This window comes from Salvelinus namaycush, chromosome 2 (genome assembly GCF_016432855.1).
Source record: "Salvelinus namaycush isolate Seneca chromosome 2, SaNama_1.0, whole genome shotgun sequence".
Taxonomy (NCBI): Eukaryota; Metazoa; Chordata; class Actinopteri; order Salmoniformes; family Salmonidae; genus Salvelinus; species Salvelinus namaycush.
This window is the reverse complement of record NC_052308.1, coordinates 40,198,504-40,217,850: the sequence shown is the minus strand read 5'-3', so window position 1 is coordinate 40,217,850 and position 19,347 is coordinate 40,198,504.

The following is a 19,347-nucleotide window of genomic DNA, read 5'->3' as shown; positions in this document are numbered from 1 at the left end:
TGGAGCTCACTGTACATGCTCACCTCATTGCTGGTTCTGCCCACTGTGTTAATTTGCTCCCATTGTAAACAACGCAGATGACCTATCTTGGGTTAGTTATAAGTACGAAGCTTTGCTACCAGGGTGTATTTCCAGATTGGATTTGTAATTTACTTCATTATCCACAAGATGGCGATAATGGTATGTAAGCTAAGGCCTACATCACAGTGCCATAAAGCTAGTATGGCTCTGGTCCATCAGAAAGAACACAGACCTCTTTGGAAATGAGTGTGTGGAATATGTTAGCATGAACATAACTTCCAGGAGGAATTACCACATCTGATATTGTTTCCTCTTGTTTGCATATAATCAGCTAATCTTGAGTTACAAAAGATGCAAATGGTCAATTTCCCTGGGTATCCATTCCATACCCAAGCATGCAGAGCAAAGCCAGAAACATGGACTATAGCTCTACTACCTTGAACCAAATGTCAGCCTATTGTGTTAATGTGCACGTTGTACTCAGACTCAGAAGTTGATAGTGTTGGTCATTTGAAGTGATTTTACCTTTGCACATATAGATGACCATAATTTGAGCTTGTTTACCCTTTTAAATGCCTCATATGGGGTCAGCCATTAAGTGTGATGATATGTCAGTCTCACACGAAGCTCCAGAATACCAGAGAACATCTGCAAAGGGGTGTTGTGGTAATGTGTGTTTTTGTCAGGAGGTATCAATGTCTATGTTAACACAGCTTCTGTCCCCTATGGTTTTGAGCGATGTATTGTATCACATGTAAACATGGTTTCCACTCTCTGGTCATGTGATGAGGGAAGCCCATTGTAGTCCTGCTTGTTACTCCTCGGTCCACCCCGCTGCCCCCTCTCCATTCCTCCTCTTCCCACCCTGCTGCAGTGTCAACACCATCCACTAACCTGCTGGGTGTCTCTGTGTCTCCTTCTCCAGCCTCCTGCTGGTCCCTGTATGAAGCCTGTGAACCTCTGTTAACCTCTCTCTCTCTCTCTCTCTCTCTCTCTCTCTCTCTCTCTCTCTCTCTCTCTCTCTCTCTCTCCGTGTCTCTTCCCCCCACCCTCTCTTTTTCTCTCTCTCACTCTCCCTCTCCCTCTCTCTCTCCGCCCAAATTATTGTTATCTCTCTGTTAGCAGCACAGGGTCCTCAAACTCCCTGTTTGATCAGTCCTGTTTCCTGACACCCAATCCTCCTACCTAGCACCTACCCTCTCGGGTGTCTCCCAGGACATGCAGTGAAGTTGATTTCAATCCCCATAAAGAGGGGACTTGGTGGCTTGGTGTTGTTATTTTTTTTCGGGTTATCTTGGCTCCACCTGAAAGAGGTGAGGAGTGGAATAGGGAAAGGCCACTTGAGACAGATGTGCTGCCTCTGTTTTCAATTGACTGGTACGGAGGGAGATTGGTAAAGTTCCTCTGCTCTAGAGTCCACAGCAGAGTGGCAATGGCAGCCCCTTACTGCTCAGCTTACTGTTCTTCTGTCCATTCCAACTACTTTCAGATTACATCATTCATTTGTTCACCTTTGTTCTAGGACTGCTATTTGGTGTCATGCCTCTCCTCCATCTCATTGGCTTATACCAAGAGCTGGACAACAACAATAGCTGTACCCTTCTCACTATCTGTGCCTGATTCTTACCCACAGCAACCTGATGGAATGTTAGCTGCCAGAGTTGAATGACTCTTCTCAGCCCTGCTTCCAAACCCCCTTTGTGACGCAGGTTGAAGTTTATTGTCATGAGTCCTGGAGGCAGAACTGAGCGATTTCCCCTTAGATAGGCCAGGCACAAAGTAAAAATTGACTAGATTGTACTATATATTTTGCAGAGCTGCCTCCAGAACAAGATTCATGATGAAAAACGGTAACTTGCCTTTGTGACACCGACAACCATCGGCTTTTTCCAAAGCCTGCATTTACCAAAGGGCCCTAAAGGCTATCCCCTGTACACAGTTACAGCCAGGTCCTGGTGTAGGTTTAACTAGGCCTAATTTACATAATGATCTCAGGTTGTTAGTGTTAAAACCCTAGGATTTCAGAGGCCCCCAGAGAATTCTTTGGGCCCCCTGGAGGAAGGGTAGGGGGGCAGACAGAAGAACTCTTCCAAAAGCATAACTTTCAGAAGAGAGGATAAACTAAAGGTTGGTTTTCAGTTCAGTGAAGCATCTTCTTTCCTCCATCGTTTATACTTAGATTCTCTTTTTAATCACTTCCTATGTGGAAACAAAATACTTAAGAGAAAAAGGGTGCTCCTGAGATGGTTGCTATAGATACAGGATGTGCAGCAACTGTTCTGTTCCCTCCCTCCCTTCAAACAGCTGACACCAACAGGTGTAAAGACCCTCTCATCCCTCTCTCCTCTCCTCCACAACCTGAGCATCTCAACATAGGACAAAGGCTGGGGATTTCCCTCTTTGTCCCAGTCTGCCCACCACTATTCCTCCACCCAGGGGATTTTCAAGTGGGGTGCACTCTGAGGGAGATGACTAGGGCTGTTATGGTCATGGAATTTTGGATGACGGTTATTGGTCAGACAAATGATCGTGGTCATCGTTATAATCGTTTGAAAGATGCACATTGTCTCCTCTCCTCCGCTTCTAACTACAGGGAGGGGGGCGTTGCCTTGGCAACCAAAGACTTGTTCGCTATAATACCTTGCTTTTTTCAGCAAGGAGCAACAACGTTTCATCACTTTGTAAAGAGTCCATGTTACCGCGACAACGGACTCAACTGCACGAATGCCCGGCTTTCCAGTATTCAGTCAGCTGTTCGTTCTACAAAATGAACAGCTTTTTAAAAAGCGGTTATGGTTATTTTAATTTCATGACGGTCTTCATCCATAATTGTCGGTTAAGACGATTGTACAGTAATTGTGCCAGCACAAGAGATGACGAATATATCTCTTCATTTGTGAGTGATGTGCATATTATGGTCCTCAAAGTCACCCATTAACAACAGGTTGTCAGTACACTACAGGATGTGGGTATGATTGTGGTTGTGGGTATGATTGATTGTTTCTCATTGTGCCAAAACCTCTAGAGAAGGGACCTTCTTGGTGGGATTCAATATGCTTGTTTTTCTTACTGTAGGATGAGACTGCCCCAGCCACAGCCCCACCCACCAACCACCCTACTCCACTACCCACCCTACTCCCACTCCTCGATCACCCCACTCCCACTCGTCAGTCTCAGAATGTCCCCATGCATCCTGATGCCACAATTCAAAAACAGCCCTCACAGAACACAATCCCTATTGGCTCCGTGAGACCAATTTATTAGTATTTTAGCACCAGACTTGATATCTGAGCATGGACTGAAGATGAAAAGGCTAGCTCACCATTAGGGGTGGGCTGAAGAAGAAAAAGAGAGGAGATGAGAGGGGAAGAGAAGGGGAGAGGAGAGAAAAGAGTGGGAGAGAAGAAAACAGAACAGAGGAAGAGGAGAGGGAGGAGAGAGGGGAAGACGGTAGAGGAGAGGGAGAGAAGAGAGGGAAAGAGGAGAGGAGAGAAAAGAGGGGGAGAAGAGGAGAGAGCGTGAGGTGCATCTTAAGTAGATGTGAAATTATTAAGAAATGGGACCGCGTTCAAAGTTGTTTTTGAAGTCCATCGATCTCCCAGAGGGCAGAGTGGCCTGGGTTTGTAGTTGCGTCTCTTTGTCCGGCATGCCCCGCTGTGAACCTTGTGACGGCTAAAAGATCCACTCCACAGGGGCCTCCTTTTGCAACCAAAAACTAAATTGCTACAAAAATCCCATTAAATGTCCAGGCCACACTACAGTTTGATTTTACAATCTTTATAGGATATTTCCTCAGTCCTACACTATTTTGAGAATACTAGAGTGCGCTCTCTACCCAGAATCCAAAGAGGGCTTCTTGTACTCAGTTTTATAATGTCCAGGAAATGTCTTGCGCTTCATTACCTTACAATTTATATAGTATCTATATCCTTTCAAACTCTGTCAGGTTGGATGGGGTGCGTCGCTGTACAGCTATTTTCAGATATCTCCAGAAATGTTAGATCAGGTTAAAGTCCGGGCTCTGGCTGGGCCACTCAAGGACATTCAGAGACTTGTCCCAAACCCACTCATGCATTGTGTTGGCTGTGTGCTTGGGGTCGTTGTCCTGTTGGAAGGTGAACCTTCATCCAAGTCTGAAGTCCTGAACACTCTGGAGCAGGTTTTCATCAAGGATCTCTCTCTACTTTGCCGCTGAAAAACATCCCCACTGCATGATGCTGCCACCAACATGCTTCACCGTAGGGATGGTGCAAGGTTTCCTTCAGATGTGACGATTGGCATTCAGGCCAGAGATCAATCTTGGTTTCATCAAACCAGAGAATCTTGTTTCTCATGGTCTGAGAGTCTTTACGTGCCTTTTGGAAAACTCCAAGCGGGCTATCATGTGCCTTTTACTGAGGCGTGGCTTCCGTCGGGCCACTCTACCATAAAGGCCTGATTGGTGGGGTGCTGCAGAGATGGTTGTCTTTCTGGAAGGTTCTCCCATCTCCACAGAGGAACTCTGGAGCTCTGTCAGAGTGACCATCAGGTTCTTGGTCACCTCCCTGACCAAGGCCCTTCTCCCCAATTGCTCAGTTTGGCCGGGCGGCCAGCTCTATGAAGAGTTTGGTGGTTCCAAACGTCTTCCATTTATGAATGATGGAGGCCACGGTGGTCTTGGTGACCTTCAATGTGGCAGAAATGTTTTGGTACCCTTCCCCAGATCTGTGCCTCGACACAATCCTGTCTCAGTCCTTTACGGACAATTCCTTCGACCTCATGGCTTGTATTTTGCTCTGACATGCACTGTCAACTGTGGGACCTTATATAGACAGGTGTGTGCCTTTCCAAATCCTATTCAATCAATTGAATTTACCACAGGTCTACCCCAATCAAGTTGTAGAAACATCTCAAGGATGATCATTGGAAACATGATGCGCCTGAGCTCAATTTCGAGTCTCATAGAAAAGGGTCTGAATACTTATGTAAATAAGGTATTTCAGTTTTTTTATTTGTAATGAATTTACCACAATTTCTAAAAACCTGTTTTCACTTTGTCATTATGGGTTATTGTGTGTAGATTGCTGAGGATTTGTATTTATTTAATCCAGTTTAGAATAAGTCTGTAATGTAACATAATGTGGAATAAGTCAAGGGGTCCAAATACTTTCAGAAGGCACTGTACATCACAGAAGACTGAAATATAACAAAACCGTTATGAAGAATATTAATAGCATTCCAACCACGAGGCCACTAGAGGGCGATTTGGTCATTTGACTGCAGGAAAGGGCTACCAACAAATTTTTCTCAGCTTCAAAAGCATCTGCATTCACCAAACGTTGTGTGGTTATCCTTAGAAATATTCCCCAGACTTTCCCAGAGGGAAATGTTGATATGTGGTAAAATATTTATTTTAGATAACATGCCAAAAAGAGTATTTTACAGATAGAAAGATGAAAAAAGTATTCATCCACAATCTGATCGGTCCTGGAGTGTCTTAAGAAAATGAAACCAAAATATTTAGGCTGACTTCATCCAGTGTCCCAAAAAATGTATTGGTATACAGTGATATACAAATATGTGCATATTTAATGAGATATCTACTCATTTGTATATTTTAATAAAATATTTCAGAAAAATTGTAATACAAAAAAGTGTTATATTTGTGTGTACATTCAACTGGTAAAAGTTGATTGTGACAAGGTTAAGGGAGATAAATTACCGAATGAGGGTGTGGTGCCTGGCCTTAAGAAATACTTGATATTGTCGGTATGAAAAGAGGTATGAAATGACAGATTAATTCTGATTGTTATGTTTAAAATTCTTGAACTTATATCAGTATTGAAATTACTGAATATGAATTCCTGTTATTATTATCTGGTTATGTAACTGTTTATTATTCAAAAATGTGTGAATATTTATTTGCCGTTATTGGAATGTGAATACTTTTATTATGATTTCCTTTACGACATATAGCATATTATTGATTATTGTTTTAGCTTCTGATTTCAAGTACACATGCTGAAGAGTGAGACAAAGGAATATCCAATTCTCAGTGTCCTTTCATTCCCTTCCACCAGACCATCTAACCGTGGTTCACCTGCTCACCGAGTCCTCCTGGCCTAACCAGTCACCCGAGTGCCCACACTCATTTTCAATGGTCCTTCGAACCAGAAGGAGGAAGATAATATAGCAGATGGTGGAATGGAAACATAGCCACAATACCAACTCGAGGACAAATCTACCCATTCCCTGGGGGCTAGACCCAAGGATATGTCCATGTCCATTCCAGGAGGACTATCAAGGCTCCAACGTGGGAAACGCCTTCCTCCCCCTTACCAAATAATTTTTTTGCAACATTGCCAAGAGCTGGCAGAGGCCTAGACATCCCAGGCTATGGATATGAGGCAGTATATGCGCTGACTGCTGATCTCTAACCCACCTCTCGGGAACGTTTGAGGAGGACACACAAGGACAAGTGGATGTGACAGCGGCTCACATCTCAGGACAGGTTATGTGGGAGCCCGCACAGGGTCAATGGAAGGCGAGTTCCCTTGCCCTTGTCCAACCCCAGTCAATTAGTCCTTTAACCAATTCCATTGAAGCGTAGCCACTGGTAACACAGGCCAATACCACACCACAAGGAGTAGTCCCAAGCTCAAGGCCGCTCTCCTTTAGGTCCAGTTCCACAAAACACTCAGGATCTAGACACTCAGGTCAGGGCTCCAAGTCCAAATCCAGACACTTCAAGAGTGGGAGCTCCACATCTGATTCCACATATTGTAGTGGCACCTCTGAGAGCGTTGCCAGCCGGCAGCATTCAGTGGCCCTCGGTGACTCTCAGACAGCAGCTTTAAAGGAGAAGATAAAATGGATGGATTTGGAAGAGATACAGCATCAGATTGAGGATGAAAAGGAAGCTCATGATATCTGTAAGCAGATGGATGAACAGTCACATGCAGCTTTACCTGAACAAAAGATAGAATGGGCAAGACAGTGATATGGCCGCTACTCCTATTCCCTCTATCACACCTGCGTCTACCCCACAGCAGGTGCTAAACTCACATCCTGACACACAGTTTCTTGGCTTTCAGGTGAATGAAGCACGTGCTATACCTGCCAGTCCAATTAGTGACAGAACCCTCTCATTCTGTGCCAGATTCCCATCAGAGGAATACACCACGGTCCTCCCAATTGTCATCTTCTTCACCTTTTCACCCTCAACCCGGTACAGGGGAGCACCTACACCGCCAGGAACAGGCACAATCCCTTCCGGAGTGGAGAAGGCCTCAGCCATTGCTAGGAGCCAGTGGAGGCTGCTGAGGGGAGGACGGCTCATAATAATGTCTTGAACGGAGCTCATGGAATGGCTTTAAACACATGAAGACCATAGCTGTGTTCGAATACCCATACTAACATACTGTATACTACATACTTAATAATGAGTGAATGAATAATGTAGTATGTTCAATACCGGAGATAAATAACGAAGTGCGCGCCCTCATTCACGCGCGTCACAAGACTAAAGTCCTAATGAGAGACACCTTGAAAAACTACAACTACTTGCTCATTTTTCAAAAATCAAGCCTGAAACCCTTTCTAAAGACTGTTGACATCTAGTGGAAGCCATAGGAACTGCAATCTGGGAGGAATTCCTTTGAATATCCCATAGACAAGCATTGAAATGGCCTGTGACCTAAAAAAACTAAATTCCGGTTGGATTCTCCTCGGGTTTTTGCATGCCATATCAGTTCTGTTATACTCACAGACATTATTTTAACAGTTTTAGAAACTTCAGAGTGTTTTCCATCCAATGCTACCAATTATATGCATACCCTAACTTCTGGGCTTGAGTAACAGGCAGTTTACTTTGGGCACGGCAGTGCCTAAAACAGTTTTAATCATGTCTGTGAGTATAACAGAACTTATTTAGCAGGCGAAACCCTGAGGACAAACCATTCATTTTTTTGAGATCACTCTCTTTTCAATGGATTTTCATTGGGAATACAGATTTCTAATTGACCTTCTTGCAGTTCCTACCGCTTCCACTGGATGTCAACAGTCTTTAGAAATTGGTTGAGGGTTTTTCCTTTGTGTAATGAAGAAGTACGGTCATTTTGAATCAGGGTCACTTGTTGTGTACTGTTTGTTAGAGGCGCATGACCAGAAAGCTAGCTACAGAATGTTTTAATCCTGTATTGAACACAGATCATCCCGTCTTCAATTTTATCGATTATTTACGTTAAAAAATACCTAAAGTTGTATTACAAAAGTAGTTTGAAATGTTTTGGCAAAGTTTACAGGTAACTTTTGAGATATTTTGTAGTCACGTTTCACGAGTTGGAACCGGTGTATTTCTGGATTAAACGCGCCGAATAAATGGACATTTTGGATATATATCAACGGAATTAATCGAACAAAAGGACCATTTGTGATGTTTATGGGACATATTGGAGTGCCAACAACAGAAGCTCGTCAAAGGTAAGGCATGAATTATATTTTTATTTCTGCGTTTTGTGTTGCGCCTGCAGGGTTGAAATATGCTTATCTCTCTTTGTTTACTATGGTGCTAACTCAGATAATAGCATCGTTTGCTTTCGCCGAAAAGCCTATTTGAATTTTGACATGTTGGCTGGATTCACAACCAGTGTAGCTTTAATTTGGTATCTTTCTTGTGTGATTTAAAACCTGTTGAGGACAGAGGGCGCTGTTTTCACTTTGGGGGAAAATCGTGCCCAATTTAAACGGCCTCGTACTCAATTCTTGCTCGTACAATATGCATATTATTATTACTATTGGATAGAAAACACTCTCTAGTTTCTAAAATCGTTTGAATTATATCTGTGAGTAAAACAGAACTCCTTTTGCAGCAAACTTCCTGTCAGAAAGTGAAAAATCTGAAATTGATGCTCTGTTCTAGGATCTGCCTATAAATGTGCTTGATATGTATGAGTATACATGCACTTCATACGCCTTCCACTAGATGTCCCATAGGCTGTGAGAGGTGAAATGGGGTTTCTAGGTGTTTCTATGGTGAAAAGAGAGCTCTTGGAATGACATGACCCCAGAATTCCTCTGTCCAGGAAGCGCATAGAGGTCACCGGTAATGGCTTCTGAAAAGCAATCGTTATAGACGTGTTATATCTCCGGCTTTGATTTTATTTGATAAATGTGATCATATCATCGTAAAGTATGTTTTTTCAATATAGTTTCATCAGATTATTGAAATATTTTCGGGAGTTTAGGCGTCTTGCGTTCTCTGGGTATAAAGATGGAAGATGGAGAGCTACGCGCCACTTGGCTAGTTAGCTTGCTAATTCGAGAGGGAAGAAGGCCGTTCTAAAACCAAACAACGATTGTTCTGGACAAAGGACACCCTTGTACAACATTCTGATGGAAGATCATCAAAAGTAGGACCCATTTTATGATGATATTTCATATATCTGTCAGAATATGTTGACAATTATTTTGCGCCCAGATTTGGGCTCTCTCTCGTTATAACGTAAGCTGGATGTGGTAATGAAGTTATTTTTAGAATTCTAACACGGCGATTTCATTAAGAACTAATGTATCTATCATTTCCTATACAACATGTATTTTTTAGTAAAGTATATGAATAGTTATTTGGTCAGAATATGTGAGTGTCATAAAAATATCCGGACATTCTAGGAAAAAGATGCTACGTTAGCACAATGTATAACCACGTATTTCAGCTCTAAATATGCACATTTTCGAACAAAAAAGAAGTGTATTGTATAACCTGATGTTATAGGACTGTCATCTGATGAAGCTTATCAAGGTTAGTCAAAAATTATATATCTTTTGCTGGTTTGTTACGATCGCTAACTTTTGCTGCGGGTAAATGGCTTGTGTTTTCTGGCTATTGTGGTAAGCTAATATAACGCTATATTGTGTTTTCGCTGTAAAACACTTAAGAAATCGGAAATATTGGCTGGATTCACAAGATGCTTGTCTTTCATTTGCTGTACACTATGTATTTTTCAGAAATGTTTTATGATGAGTATTTAGGTATTTGACGTTGGTGTCTGTAATTATTCTGGCTGCTTTCGGTGCAATTTCTGATTGTAGCTGCAATGTAAACTATGATTTATACCTGAAATATGCACATTTTTCGAACAAAACATAGATTTATTGAATAACATGTTATAAGACTGTCATCTGATGAAGTTGTTTGTTGGTTAGTTTGGTTGGTTCTTGGTTAGTTAGGTTGGCTTTGTGCATGCTACCTGTGCTGTGAAAAATGTTAGTGCTTTTTTGTATTTGGTGGTGAGCTAACATAAATATACGTGCTGTTTTCGCTGTAAAACATTTTAAAAATCGGACATGTTGGCTGGATTCACAAGATGTGTACCTTTCATTTGCTGTATTGGACTTGTTAATGTGTGAAAGTTAAATATTTCTCAAAAATATATTTTGAATTTCGCGCTCTGCCTTTTCAGTGGAATGTGGGAGGAGTTCCGCTAGCGGAACCCCGGTGCCAGACAGGTTAATGAAAGTTTGATTTTTATAGTAATTTATTCTAATCTAAACTCAGATTTTTGGATATAAATATGAATTTTCCCGAACAAAACATACATGCATTGTGTAACATGAAGTCCTATGAGTGTCATCTGATGAAGATCATCAAAGGTTAGTGATTCATTTTATCTCTATTTCTGCTTCTTGTTACTCCTCTCTTTAGCTGGAAAAATGGCTGTGTTTTTCTGTGGCTATGTACTGACCTAACATAATAGTTTGGTGTGCTTTTGCCGTAAATCCTTTTTGAAATTGGGCATGTTGGCTGGATTCACAAAGTAACTGCTGGCTGACCAACAGTTTTCAAGTTTAACACCCCTAATGCTCTTCATTTATGCAGCAAGTCCATCAAAACCACTCTCTGGGTGGTCCTGGGGAGCCGAACAGTATCTGAAGCGTATTTCGCACTGTATTAATTGAAGTGGACGGGATGCTGAACTCCAAGATCCTGGGCTCCATCTCTGCAGATGCCGCAGACCCGGATCCTATCGCCCCTAACATTCTCCTGATGGAGCGGCAAGACTCTTCTTTCCCCCAGGCCATGTTCGCCAACAATAACCTTATCTGCCGATGCAGTTGGCACCATAGCCAGATCCTGGCTGATCATTTATGGGCCAGTTTTATCAGGGACTACCTGCTGGGCCTGCAACAATGTGGGAAACGGCAGGGTGAAGTGGAAAACATGAATGTTGGACAAGTAGTCATGGTGGTTGACCCTCAATCACCTTGTGCCTTGTTGCCTGTTGGGTAAGCGAGTCAAGACATTGGAAGTCAAGGTTCAGGACTGCACCTACATAAGTCCTGTTGCTCAACTGGTTCCTCTACTAGAGATGGAGAACAAAGGGGACAGTATATGAGCTGAGGCTTCATGGGTTAAAGAATTGTACCCAATTCCGAGGTGGCTGTACAAAAGGCTCAGCGGAGTCTGTGCTGTAAAGGCCAAAATGGTGTACTGACACTTTAAGAACTGCTAGTGCCTCTGGGAGTTAAAAAGTCTGCCAGGAAAGGCTGGCATTATACTCTACCTTCACTGTTGTTTGATCTCTGCCATTTTCTCCAGCAACCTAATCCTTTAGATTCCTCTGTGTGCGTCCAAGACATAATGTGAGGAATTAGACATGTATTTTGGTTTGACTGTTTTCCTTGATGCGGGTGATTGTTTAAGTTGACTCACGTTTGTTTATAATCTTAAATGCAGCCCCCGGACCACATTTCCCTTTGTCATTTTTGGAGGTAAATTTGTTTGTAGTATTCTATGATGCATAGAGTCTGTGCTCTATTTTAGTAGCGCTTTCATTAATGACTGTTAATTAGTACTTGATATTGCCAGTCTGAGTTATGAAATTACTCAGATGAATTCTGATTGTTATATTTGAAATGATTTAACTTATATTAGTGCTGAAATGAGTGATTTTCTGAATTCATGTTATTATCATCTGGTTATAGAAATTATTGTTATTCATAAATGTGTGAATATTTATTTTCCATTATTGAAATGTGAAAATGTTTAGGATAATTTGGCTTTTGCATTATGGCATACTATTGTTTTTGCTTCTGATTTCCACCACACACGCTGAATGTTTTGTTTAGTGTTGTGTTGTGGCATTGCTGGCATGCATCAAAAAAAAAAAAAAACATTTACATGCTAAAATCGCCCATGAAAAGGCTATTTTGGTCTTAAGGGTTAGGGTTACAACTAGGGAAATAGGATTTTGAATGGGAATCAATTGTTTGGTCCACACAAGGATAGTAAAACAAACCTGTATCTTTGTCTGTGTGTCCGCATGTGTGTGGGCTTGGGTGTTTGTGTGTATTTGTGTAGTGGATTTCAGCTACGAAAAATGACTGTGTATTGCAACCGTCAACCTTCTTCCTGCTTCACGTAGTGGTCTGTTGGTAGGCCTTGAACAATGGGGATCGCAAGGAAACAGGGGATTCCCAGAGGCCTTTGCTCTTTCTAGCTGCAAAGTAGAGTGTCGATAGGATACGTACGAAGAGGGAGAGAAGTGAGAGCAAGACAGAGAGAGAAAGACAGTCCTCCTCCTTACGTGTGTCTTAATTAGTAAGCACCACACTGGACTAACCTGGCCTCTTTACTGCATCAGCCCTCTGTTGTCAAACAGAGCAAAAACAAAATCTAATCAAATCAAATTGTATTGGTCACATACACATAGTTAATCAGCGGCAGGTAGCCTAGTGGTTAGAGTGTTGGGCTAGTAACCGAAATGTTGCTGGATCAAATCCCTGAGCTAACAAGGTAAATATCTGTCGTTCTACCCCTGAACAAGGCAGTTAACCCACTGTTCCCCGGTGGGCTGTCATTGTAAATAAGAGTTTATTCTTAACTGACTTGCCTAGTTAAAATATATATATATATATTACAAGTGTAGCGAAATGCTTGTGTTCCTAGCTCAAACAGTGCAGTAGTATCTAACAATACACACAAATCTAAAATAATGTAATTAAGAAATATATAAATATATTAATAAGGTTCTGTGTGGAGAATCACTCTTTCTGGATATAACCCCTATCCTCTCTGTCCACCTGGGACATAGGATATGGAAATGTGTTTCTACCCACAATCTGGCGGCCATCTTGAATGTCCCATGACTCTTCATTTGTATTAAGTGGTTCCTCTTATACCCTTTAATGGATGATTCGATTTGGTCCCCAGATTGGAGAGAGAACCAGCAGGAGCAACTGAGCAGCCAAACATAGCAATTAGTGTCTTAGAGCTTAACGAGAGCCTTGCTCAACTTTAGTGTATTATTATATATATTGTTTTTGTTTCTTAGTAGCAGTTCACACGTTTTTTTTTAACCTTTTCATACGTGAGTTCCAAATATCTCTAATGGTCGCCCAGTGTGAGTTGTTTTATGCACGTGATGTCAGAATGCACTCAGTGTGATTGTTATGCAACATGACAGTTAACACACGCTGCTAGCTAATTATAGGCTATGTTTCAACTTGTCAATTCAAATTATTTTCTAACAAGTTTAATTTTCTAACAACAGTTTGAATTGAGGTGTGTTCTGCCTCCTCATAATTTCACATAGAAGTAGCCCATTTCAGTGTTTTGTTTGAGGCTTTACTGAGCCGGACAAACTTCCCCCTTCGAGGAGAGCCCTTCCCCGTTTTATCCGCACATCAGGTATGCAGACATTTGTGCAGTCTTGCACAAACTGTCACATTTTCTGTCTGGTGCTTGCATTGCCTCCATTGTTATTTTCCTTACAAATAATAACTTTGGACATGTGTGCGTTCCTATCAAAGTTAGTGCCTTATTTTCTGTATATCGTGTTGTTGTTTCTACTGTAGCATGACTTATGTATGGAGCATAATGTATTTACTGTTCTAGTCACATGTTGTACTGGTGACAAATAATGTATTCCAATTATTTCATAGATTGTAATGGACATATATGATGTGTGTAAAATACTTTTTTGAAGGTTGCACTGATTATAATGAGCTAATGCTAAGCTATTTGTGTCACGTTCCTGACCTTATTTCCTTTGTTTTGTCTTTGTTTAGTATGGTCAGGGCGTGAGTTGGGGTGGGCAGTCTATGTTATTTGTTTCTATGTTTAGGGTTGTTAACTAGCCTGATATGGTTCTCAATCAGGGGCAGGTGTTTTACGTTTCCTCTGATTGAGAACCATATTTAGGTAGGCTGTTCACACTGTTTGTTGGTGGGTGATTGCTCCTGTGTCAGTGTTTGTGTCACACGGGACTGTTTCATTCGTTCGTACATGTTGTCCTTCCTGTTTCGTGCGTTCTTTCCTGTTCGTGCGTTCTTGTTATATGTTCTCAAGTTCAGGTCTGTTAACGTCGTTTATTGTTTTGTAGTTTATCAAGTGTTTGTTCGTCTTTCACAAATAAATATCATTATGAATTCAACCCACGCTGCGTTTTGGTCCGATCCATGCTCCTCTTCAGACGAGGAGGAGGACGAGCATTACAATTTGCCAGCTATGTGTGGCACCATGTTTGTTGACATCATACAATGCATTCTGGGTGTCACGTAAATGTCTGTCAGATCAAAGATGTTGTAATGTGGTAAAGGAATGGTTCGCTCATCTTTCGAGTAAACTTCCTGAAGTGAATGAAGGAAGTGAATGTTTGTAGACGACACACCCCCTTCAACATGCATACTGCAAAAAGACAAAACTCATCTTGTCTCCTCTTACTATCTTTGGTAGACGCGAAAAACAAACATGGCGGCACGCACAAACTACCCATCATTGGATTACTTTAGATTTCTAGAAAGTGTTTTATGCAATTATTTCGATCAATGTTGAGCTTACCCGTGATGTGATGAATTCTAAATAGCAATTGCTATTAGCTAATTCATATTGTTGTTTCTGTCAGCCGAGAGTTATCTAAATATGACCGCTTGTGTTTTAGCAATCTTTCCTCAGTTAGCGCTAGGACTAATGTAGCTTAAATTTTCCGGTTTGGATGATTGTGTATGATGTTGCTACTTCTGTGAATGTCTGAACATTGCATCCAAAAATGAACTTGTCATATTCAGGACATAACTTTGTAAGGACTGTGTTTGTGCAAAATGGCTAGCTCAAGTGCTGACTGTTGCGTCAATCAAAACTAGATGTTCTAAATAAGCATTCTAATCAATCCGTTTTGAGCGTACACTGCAGGAACCACTGTAGAATGATCACACCCGTTTGTTGGTACGTGTGAAAATATTAAGCCAGACGATTTTTTTTCTTTTTTTTCTTTTTTTTCTGGACGTAAGTAAAGGCAGTGTTCACAAAGATAGTGTTTTTGCAGTCCTTAATTGCTCCAGCAGGCTCCAGGGGTGTGTTGTGAGAGGGGGACAGAGAGAAGAGAGAATGACGGTAGAGCTTTGCATGTATTAAAGCCCACTGGGCACACACTGGTTGAATCAATGTTGTTTCCTCGTTATTTCAATTAAATTGCAGAAACATGGTGATGGTGAAACATGGTGATGGAGAGAGTCGGAAGAGTGAGAGAAATATTTGTTTTTATTGTTCCACGGTTGAGGCTGAGGAGGACAAACATATTGACACATTTTCTGATTGTTTTCAGAATAATCTGATGTGAAGGAATTCTAAGATCATGAAACAACATGATTACGGTTTCATTATGTTAGCATTCATTCTGTCCCTACATAATTGCGCCGGAGGGGATGGCTGACGTTTTATGGGCTCTTAACCAACCGTGCTATTTTGTTTGTTTTTACGCATTGTTTGTAACTTATTTTGTACACAATGTTGCTGCTACCATCTCTGATGACCGAAAAGAGCTTCTGGACATCAGAACAGTGATTATTCACCTTGAACTGGACGAATAATTTTTCTTTAATGAGTCGGACGAGAGGGATTTACTCCAGACACCAGACGAGGCCCTCATCCCCGTCATTCACAGGAGAAAAAGACAGAGATATTGCTGAAGGAGATCAGCGTGCCTTGTAAGGATTCGGCGACGAGTGGCTAATCTACCTTTGCCATCGGTACTTTTGGCCAATGTACAACGCTGGATAATAAAGTGGACGAACTACAAGCACGTATATCCTACCAGCGGGACATTAAAAACTGTAATATCTTATGTTTCACCGAGTCGTGGCTGAATGACGACATCAATAACATGGTAAGACACGGTCTATGTATATTTGTAAACAACAGCTGGTGCACGATATCTAACGAAGTCTCGAGGTTTTGCTCGTCTGAGGTAGAGTATCTCATGAGAAGCTGTAGACCACACTATCTACCAAAAGAGTTCTCATCTATATTCTTCGTAGCTGTCTATTTACCACCACAAATGGATGCTGGCACTAAGACCACACTCAATGAGCTGTATACAGACATAAGCAAACAGGAAAACGCTCATCCAGAGGTGGCGCTCCTCGTGGCCGGGGAGTTTAATGCAGGGAAACATAAATCCGTTTTACCTCATTTCTACCAACATGTTAAATCTGCAACTAGAGGGAAAAACCTCTAGACCACCTTTAATCCACACACAGAGACGCTTACAAAACTCTCCCTCGCCCTCCACTTGTGAAATGTGACCATAATTCTATACTCTATACAAGCCAAAACTAAAGCAGGAAGCACCAGTGACTCGGTCAATAAAACAGTGGTCAGAAAAGTGGATGCTAAACTACAGGACTGTTTTGCTAGCACATAGTGGAATATGTTCCGGGATTCTTCCGATGGCATTGAGGAGTACACCACATCAGTCACTGGCTTCATCAATAAGTGCATCGATGACGTCATCCCCACAGTGACTGCACGCACATACCCCAACCAGAAGCCATGGATTACAGGCAAAAGGGGAAAGCTGCCGCTTTCAAGGAGCGGGACTCTAACCCAGAAGCTTATAAGAAGTCCTGCTATGCCCTCTGACGAACCATCAAACAAGTAAAGCGCCAATACAGAACTAAGATCGAATCGTACTACACCGGCAGGGTTTGCAAACTATTACAGACAACAAAGGGAAGCACAGCCATGAGCTGCCCAGTGACACGAGCCTACCAGACAAGCTAAATTACTGCTTTGCTCGCTTCGAGACAAGTACAGTTGAAGTCGGAAGTTTACATACACCTTAGCAAAATACCTTTAAACTCAGTTTTTCACAATTCCTGACATTTAATCATAGTACAAATTCCCTGTCTTGGGTCAGTTAGGATCACCACTTTATTTTAAGAATGTGAAATGTCAGAATAATAGTAGAGAGAATGATTTATTTCAGATTTTATTTCTTTCACCACATTCCCAGTGGGTCAGAAGTTTACATACACTCAATTAGCATTTGGTAGTATTGCGTTTAAATTGTTTAACATGGGTAAAATGTTTCGGTTAGCCTTCCACAAGCTTCCCACAATAAGTTGGGTGAATTTTGGCCCATTCCTCTTGACAGAGCTTGTGTAACTGAGTCAGGTTTGTAGTCCTCCTTGCTCGCACACGCTTTTTCAGTTCTGCCAACAATTTTTCTATGGGATTGAGGTCAGGGCTTTCTGATGGCCACTCCAATACCTTGACTTTGTTGTCCTTCAGCCATTTTGCCACAACTTTGGAAGTATGCTTGGGATCATTGTCCATTTGGAAGACCAATTTGTGACCAAGCTTTAAAGCGCCATGTCTAGGTCCAAGAAGCTTCTAAACAGCTTCAACCTTCAAGCCATAAAACTCCTGAACCTCTAATCAAATGGCTACCCAGACTACTTGCATTGCCTCTCTCTTTTATGCTACCGCTATCTCTGTTTATTATCTATGCATAGTAACTTTAATAACTCTACCTACATGTACATATTACCTCAATTAACTCGATTAACCGGTGTCCCCGCACATTGACTCTTAACTGGTACCCCCTGTATATAGCCATGCTATTGTTATTTTACTGCTGCTTTTAATTGTTTGTTCCTTTTATTTTTCTAGAAACTATATTGTTGGTTAAAGGCTTGTAAGTAAGCATTTCACTGTAACAAACAAAATAATATTTGATTTGATTTTAAATTTGATTTGATTATTCAGAAAGCAAACACCACCAATAGGCAACAGCCTAATAGAAACTAACTGCAATCACATCAAATGCAAACAGACTGTCCCACTGGGCAAAGATGTCAATTCAACATCTATTCCACATTGGTTCAACATAATTTGAATGAAATTATGTGTAGCTATGCGGTGGGCTGTATCCTGAGTGAGGGTGACGCCAGGCCCAGTGAGGAGCTCCTACAGCTCTATGAGAAGTTTGGTTTCCGGGTCTTCAGCTTCCAAGAGGTCACTCAGGTGGTTAGGGCCTCCTTCCCCACAGGACGCCCCTGTCAATCTTCATCGGGGTATCGATGCGTCTAACACCAGCTGGACAGCTACGTCAAGGTAATGCACAGTGTCACTGACTGCCTTCTGTTTTCTCCTCTGCTTCGCACCCCTTTGTACATGCTTTTCTCTATTCGTCCCTATCCATCCTTATCTATGCTGTCCTCTACCCCAAGAATCCAAGTCCTTCTCCATGTTTAGTCCAGCCCTCAGCCCAACGCTCCCCAGTCCTCCCACGATAAGAGAACTTATATCCACTCACTCCGTACAGGAAAGTGAGTCATTGCGGAGTTTGAGCCAAGGGTTTCTCAAGGTTTAATCATGCAGCATTCAGGTACAGGTGGCATCACTATGGGCAGCCAGCCAGCCACCGTAGCAGCACTGAACTCCTGGTAATGTGTGTGTGTGTGTGTGAGAGAGAGTCTGCATCCCCTGGCTGGCACTGACATCTGCCCTGGGTCTGGCGCTGCTAATGCCTGGCCATCTTTACATCTGAGGAACATAAGTTCTGTATGTCTTTCTTTCATTAACTGTCTGATATAGTCTTCTGCCAGTTGTCTCTCCACTTCTTAGGCCTATACCATCTGCCTTTGGTCTTGGGGATTTACAAACTAGTGTTCCACTTTAGCTCCTTGCATTAATACTTTATGATTGTGAAAATATGATAACCATCTGTCAATGAGTCATGGTATAGTTCCCAGTTTCAGGGCTAAACCAGTCTTTACTGATACTCCCCTGCCTGTGTCATATATCATTTTGCAGCACCCTTCGTGATGTTATTGGGTGAATTCAACATTGGAAATTGGTTTACATATTTCAAGCCCCAGTGCTGTCAACAAACATTATTTATTTCCTGTGTTTTATATACATTTCCACACTATGAGGTTGGAATAATACTGTGAAATTGTGAAAGTTATGACAATGTATCACATTTCAGGTAAGACCCAGATGCAGACAATGTCGAAGTAACAACAGTTTATTAATCCAACAGGGGCAGGAAAAAGACAGGTTAA